Raw genomic sequence first — 6,073 nt, forward strand, 5'->3', positions numbered from 1 at the left:
TATCTTAATGACCTTGTAGTACCATATCACCCTATTAGAGCACTTCGCTCTCGCTCTGCAGGCCTACTTGTTGTTCCTAGAGTATTTAAAAGTAGAATGGGAGGGAGAGCCTTCAGTTTTCAGGCCCCTCTTCTGTGGAACCAGCTTCCAGTTTGGATTCGGGAGACAGACACTATCTCTACTTTTAAGATTAGGCTTAAAACTTTCCTTTTTGCTAAAGCATATAGTTAGGGCTGGACCAGGTGACCCTGAATCCTCCCTTAGTTATGCTGCAATAGACGTAGGCTGCCGGGGGATTCCCATGATGCATTGAGTTTTTCCTTTCCAGTCACCTTTCTCACTCACTATGTATTAATAGACCTCTCTGCATTGAATCATATCTGTTATTAACCTCTGTCTCTCTTCCACAGCATGTCTTTTATCCTGTCTTCCTTCTCTCACCCCAACCAGTCGCAGCAGATGGCCGCCCCTCCCTGAGCCTGGTTCTGCCGGAGGTTTCTTCCTGTTAAAAGGGAGTTTTTCCTTCCCACTGTCGCCAAAGTGCTTGCTCATAGGGGGTCATATGATTGTTGGGTTTTTCTCTGTATCTATGAAGCGTCTTGAGGCGACTTTTGTTGTGATTTGGCGCTATATAAATAAAATTGAATTGAATTGAATTGAAAAATGCCTCCACCTATGGAAAATACCTACACTTCCTCCTTCTGTGAACTCAGTGAACTTTTGTCCTGATGATTTTGTGGCCTCGACAACTAGTTTCAGCTCATTCTGAATAAAACATGAAGTTCATTTTGTAAAGCTACTTTATAGCTACAGCGGGTAGCTCTGCATATTTGATTAGGCAGATTTTTACACTGGATGCCTTTACTGACACAAAACCCCCAGGGATTTGTGCCTCTTACTGGGATCGAACCAGCGATTTTTTTTTTTTGAAATACGTAAACAACATTTTTTAAATTATGGTAATTATTACAGTGAGAAAGGAGGATTATCCGGAGCACACTTATTGGCTCACAGCTTGTCAATCACAGTTTGTTAACCAATAAGTATTCAATCACACAGACAGATCAAACACCTCACCGTCACTTCTGGTTTAAAATACTAAGATGATAACAGTGAAAATGCTCGACTGGACGCTTAAAATCAATATATATTTTTATATTGCACTTTCTCTGGTCATAAGATTCTCAGGAACTAAATCCCATTAGATTTAGATTAGTTTAAAAACAGTTCAAAGCACTAATTTCTAATAAACAGTCATTTCTTCTTCATCTTAGCAATCCCATCAGACATTATGACTTCACCTAGCAGGAATCACACAGGTGCTACTAATTACATCAATATGGCAGCTCAGTTCTGGTCACTTATATCTACACCAGCATGAAAGTGAGACATTGAATCTAAAGCAGCTAAATGAAATTCAGCTGGGAAATAAATCTATAACATCTATGACCCAACAGTGTTGCATCTCATCCCCTTTTCTTTGCGTGATTTTAAAAAATTCCCTCGTGTCCTGTTGTTTCCCCTCTCTCCCTCTGGTCAGTGGGCTTCTTAGGAATGCAGCTCTGAATATTTTGGACGAGCTTAAGCACGACACTTGTGTGAATCTTGTCAAAACAAGGAGACATCACTTAGTCCATGAGAGCTTTGAGAGCCAGGTGGGCTTGGGGCCTCCACTGAGGTCTCTGCCCTGAAGATTACCTACCAATTAACCTCTGACCAGACAATGATGTCCCAACACTTATTTCTTAACCTGTTTTCCTCTGCATTAATTTAATGCACGGATCAGTTTAATTTTGGTAATTTTGCTGTAACAGCTTTGGCGACTGTTCTGAGAGGATCTCATAACCAAGTGAGACACATCTGTTTGGAAGGCTATATTTTTGTTTTGAGGGTGGATTACCACGGGTCTTCAGCAGTTGGAGCTAGCTGAGGAGATTGATACATAAAGTCCTTCTGCGAGGCTGTTTTCTATCTATGTGTTGCTATCACCCCGCTCTTCATCTGCTCAGTCAAATTAATCCAACCACAACCCCAACTGCACAACCCCTGACCCTGCGCACCTCTTTGAAAGTCACATGACCATGCAGGTGTGGAGGGGTCCCTGGCCTGGCCGACCCCCAATTAGTGACCCTAATTAGTGGAGAGGCCCCCTGATGGGCTGCTGAGCTGCTTTATCAGAGGAGGAAGGAAGAGGGAGAAAGGATGGAGGGATGGAGAAAGGCGAGCGGGGGCAAAAAGGCGGGGGTGGCAGGACAGTGAAGCATTCCTGAAGATCTGTGGACCAAACGCACACCCTCTCACACTCTCACATTCTCACACACACACAAACACAAACACACACTGTGCATATTAAAAGAAAAACAGAGCCAATGTGGAGCTGATGGTTCATTTGTTGATGCACAACAAACAGCTTCTGAGTGGTGATGTGGAATTGATCTGATGCTCACTTACATGAGCGTGACTGCAGACTTTGTAGCCGTTTTTCCTTCTTATTCATTTAATCTCTCGCTCAGACGTCTTTGTAAGACAGGCTGCTATAGAATCAAATCAAGTAAAAGAAATTCATCAAGATCACACAGTTTAGATTTAGAGGGTTTTTGTTGTTGAAGGTTTTCATTTGTCTGCTGAACTGTTGTTCCTCCGTCACTGGTGGAGACGATGGTATCATCTGTATGTAAACACACATTCTGGTGTTTGAAAAAAAAGGTCATCACTCCACCAAACTCTAGTTTTCATTAGAAACTTACCTCAGTGTTTGTTTGTCTATGAACTCCTCCTACATCACCAGGAGCTGAGAAACTAAAATTATTACACAGCTACAACTCACACTCCTAGAAGTACTTATGTTTGTCATATATAATGAAGTTGGGCTAAAATAAACTATTTATAACCTTTATGCCTCTTTAGTTTATTATTATAAAAGCTATGTATGACAAATTTAATGACAGCAACATCAACAAAACTTTCATTATGTCTTTTATATTCAGATGTCATCAGTGGGCCATAGTCAGACAGAGTGTCTAGATTATAGAATCAATAGATTCTATAATCTAGAATGGGCATGCACAAGAAGTCTAAATATACAACTATATTTCCTACACATAGATAAACCAGTGTAGTTGATAACAGATATTGCTTTAAGCCTATAAGAGTACTTAGGCTGTATAATGCAGCACATTAAATATTGATTTGAATTGATATGTTATGTTTTGTTTGTGTTTGTGATGCTAAGGTTATTCATTTAACTGAAAAATGTGAAATTACTCTGTGAAGCACTTTTTTAAACATCAATCTGTGCTGAAAGATAGAAAAGCAGAGCTTCAGTATCACAGCCAAGGTTTGACTGCAGCTAAATTAAAAAGTAAAACAAGATGTGGAGGAAAAAAAAACATTTTAGTTGACAGAAAAAAAAAAAAAAGAATAAACTTAAAAAGTAAGAAAGAAAAGAAAACCAACTGAACTTTGTGAACTTACAAAACAAAACAAACCAAAAAAAGCAAAATTACAAATGAAATCTTCTCAGTTTTAATTATCTTTATTGGTTTGGTAAAATTTGTCGGTGTAACCAGCCTTTACTGAGGCCGGCATGTTTACATAACTATGAGCCAGCTGCCTTTGTAAAGAGCTGTGTTTGTATTGTAACATCCATTCTGCTTTGCCTAAATATTTCCACTGATAAAGTCTCTCCATATAATCATAATTAGACAGACTAAACTGTAAGCTAACAAAAATAAATCTGAAACAAGCAAATTCACTCTGAAAACTGAGTGAAAATCAACTGCACTGAAAACAAAAACTCACAAAACAAATAAAATAAAAACTTATTAAAAAATGAAAATAAAACTACAAAACACAGAACTAAAACCAAAATAAACACACTCATCGTGTTAAGTGACTTTATGAAGTGTTTGAAGTGAAAATTCAGTGAAACAATAAGCGCACTCCTCAAACACCACGGTGAATTAAAGTTTAAAAGTAACCAAATAAAACATTATCTGGTTTTTAAAAATGTAAAAATTCACTACTGTTTAAAAACATGTAATTTACACACCTCATCTACCTTACAAAGCTTTTGTACTACTTTGCCTTTGATGTTTAAATATTTTTTTAATGTTATTTTCTTAAAATTTTCACATTTTTTAAATGTATTATTTAAAAATAAAGTATGAAAAGTATGAAAAAAATTACAATGTTTGTTCACTGATTCTTTTTACTATAATTCTGTCACTGTTTAGTGATTATTCGTTTGAACTAGTGCATTTTAATTACTAATTATTGATTACTATTACGGGCATTATTGGCTCAGTTAAGTTGCCACTGCACAAACTAAAATAAGCCGCTTATTAATTGTTATGAGTCAAACTGACAGTTTGATAATAGTTTTTGTTCTATTTATTTTTAGTAAAATACTGATTTTTATTTTTCCAACCATGTGGGGGTTTTTTTTCAGGCAAATAAAGTTAAATGCAGCAATAATTATCCTTTAAATAGTTGTTGATAAAATTGCACCAATTAAAAACCATTAAAAACCAACAAGTTCAGCCTTGTTGCTCCTCCCTGGAAGCTGTTTACCACCAAAGTTTCTTCCCCCGCAGTTACTCTCCATCCCAGCCCAGCTCTGCCCTCCCCTCCTCCCAGCCCCTCTCTAAAACAGCCCACCCATCTGGTCTTCTTTCTGCTGGCCCTCTCGCTTCTTCCTCGGTCAAATAAAGGTGCCAATCACTATAATTGGCACCCTGCAGATCGATTGTCCCTGTTTGGAAAGGTGCCCCTCACCAAAGTCTGGGCTTACAGGGGGATATATGTGGTATTTTACCTTCACGGCTTTGAAAGAGTTACAACTTGTTCTTTCTTTGCACATAATTCTTCACACTGACATGTAATTTGGGGGACTTTTGGTAAGAAATAATAAAAATGTGATTCATGTGACATGTCTGCGTCCACGTGACCCAGCGGTAGGTGCTGCATCACAAAGGGTTCATAACAATCTTGGTGAATCTCAGACTGCCCTCTGTGAGGACCAAACATGTTCAGTGTCTTTAAACTGGAAAAGCTAATCACAGCTATTTGTCATGATTAAAAGATCTTCTTTTTTCATTAGGGAATAAAAACGGGTTACAGGTGGGTGAAAAAGTAGCTGTAAGTCCAGTTTTTGTGGGTAGAAAAGGGGATAAAATAACCCTTACACATTTATTGAATTATTCTATGATTAGATAGTTTTCCTATTTATTTCTTGCCTTTTCCTTTATTAATATATGCTGGTTGTTAGGGCTTACCATTAGAACATGTTTACACTGGCTTTAATAACAAGAGCAATAATAATAATGCCAAAATTGACCCTCACTGTACAGAATCTTTTAAAGCGCTCCTCTTTGCATTTAAATCCGAGGTTTGTTTAGGGAAAACAGACCAATGAGTTTATAAGGTGTCAGCAGCGCTCTTCCAATTCTTCCTCTAATTTGACCTTCTCCACTATAATAAATATTTTTGCAATTAAAAACATCAGATTATTATTTCATACAGGCAGAATCACATGAGTCATTTCACATTTCGTGAAGTATATTCTCATCCAATTAATGTCCCAAGGACGTGCCAATTCAGGCTTTGTGCGCCACCATGCAAACCAAAACATAATTAAAGTGTGAGGAATTTAAAAGGCAGCACCTCCACAGAAAGGCCTGGAAAAAAAAGAAGAAGAAATGAGCCGTCCACTGCTTTGATTTGCAAAGCGGATAGGGAGAGGCCAAGGTTTTTAATAAAGCTGTAAGCAAGCTAAGGCACTTTCGAAATGCTCGGAGTGGATGGAGGAAGCTCAAGCACGCAGATGTTGGTCATGTTTGTTGACTGACAAAGACAAACAAAATAAGCCTCTGCAAGGACTGTGGATTACAAATATTATCACTCACAACAAACTGTAAAATAACTTATTTTTGGGGGGTGGGGGGGCATTTATTAATTATTATTTTCTTTATATTCAATCTTTAAAGTTGCATTTTTGGCCCTGAGGCAGGCCAGAGAATGAGAAATAAAACAGAACACAGGAGGCAAATTACATAGACATATATTTATATGC

The sequence above is a fragment of the Perissodus microlepis genome, chromosome 3 (assembly GCF_051167445.1).
Source record: "Perissodus microlepis isolate ML-2025 ecotype Zambia chromosome 3, ASM5116744v1, whole genome shotgun sequence".
NCBI classification, from domain to species: Eukaryota; Metazoa; Chordata; class Actinopteri; order Cichliformes; family Cichlidae; genus Perissodus; species Perissodus microlepis.